The sequence below is a fragment of the Lathyrus oleraceus genome, chromosome 7 (genome assembly GCF_024323335.1).
Source record: "Lathyrus oleraceus cultivar Zhongwan6 chromosome 7, CAAS_Psat_ZW6_1.0, whole genome shotgun sequence".
Classification (NCBI taxonomy): domain Eukaryota; kingdom Viridiplantae; phylum Streptophyta; class Magnoliopsida; order Fabales; family Fabaceae; genus Lathyrus; species Lathyrus oleraceus.
Window position 1 is genome coordinate 325,692,235 of NC_066585.1, and position 1,530 is coordinate 325,693,764.

Genomic DNA, 1,530 nt, shown 5'->3' on the forward strand with positions numbered 1-1,530 from the left:
TTACCAAAGTTGACTTCCTTCATATTCCTCGAGATGAGAATCGGATGGAAGATGCTCTCGCTACGCTTGCTTCAATGATTGTAATGAAGTATTGGAATGAGGTCCCCAATATTACTGTAATGCGCTTGGATAGACCAACTCATGTGTTTGCAGTTGAAGAAGTAAAAGATGATAATCCGTGGTATTTTGATATCAAGTGTTTCCTCCAAAGTCAGATTTACCCACATAGGGAATCTTTGAAAGATAAGAAGACTTTGAGGAGATTATCTGGCAGTTTCTACCTTAATGGTGATGTGCTTTACAAGAGGAATTTTGGCATGGTTCTACTCATATGCGTAGTTAGACACGAGGCAGACCTGTTAATGATTGAAGTCCATGAGGGTTCATTTGGTACTCATTCCAATGGACATGCTATGGCTAAAAAGATGTTGAGAGCAGGCTACTATTGGCTGACAAAAAAGTCTGACTGCTGCAAGTATGTGAAGAAATGCCACAAGTGTCAGATTTATGCAGACAAGATTCATATTCCCCCGACACTTCTGAATGTTATTTCCTCACCATGCCCTTTCTGCATGTGGGGAATTGACATGATTGGCATGATTGAACCTAAGGCGTCGAGCGATCATCGTTTTATTCTCGTAGCCATTGATTACTTCACCAAGTGGGTTGAAGCGGCATCGTATGCAAATGTGACCAGGAAGGTGGTTGTGAATTTTATCAAGAACCAACTCATATGCCGATATGGTGTGCCAGATAAGTTCATTACTGATAATTGATCTAACTTGAATAATAAGATGATGAAAGGGCTATGTATCGAGTTCAAGATTGCACATCATAATTCCTCTCCCTATAGACCCAGGATGAATGGGGTTGTTGACGCTGCTAACAAGAACATGAAGAAGATTATCCAGAAGATGGTTGTTACGTATAAAGATTGGCATGAGATGCTGCCGTTTGCTTTGCATGGCTATCGTACATCTGTACGCACTTCAATAGGGGCAACCCCTTTATCGCTTGTATATGGCATGAAGATTGTGCTCCCCGTGGATGTTGAGATCCCATAAATGAGGGTCTTGATGGAAGCCAAGTTGGCTGAGGTTGAATGGGTTCAGAGTCGTTATGACCAGCTGGATTTGATTGAAGAGAAGAGATTAACTGCCATGTGCCATGGTCAATTGGATCATCAGAGGATGAAGAAATCCTTTGATAAGAAGGTCAAGCCTCGTGTGTTTCGAGCAGGTGACCTCGTGCTCAAGAAAGTCTTGTCTTTCGCGCCCGATTCCAGGGGCAAGTATACTCCAAACTATGATGGTCCATATGTTGTTAAGAGAGCCTTTTCAGGCGGTGCTTTGTTGCTTACAACTATGGATGGGGAGGATTTCACTCGTCCTGTGAATTCAGATGCAGTCAAGAAATACTTCGCCTAAAAATAAAAACAGAATAGATCGCTAAGTTGAAAACCCGAAGAGGCGGGTTAGGCAAAAATTAGCGTCTCGGTGGATTGAAAACACGAAAGGGAGGTCCAGGCAA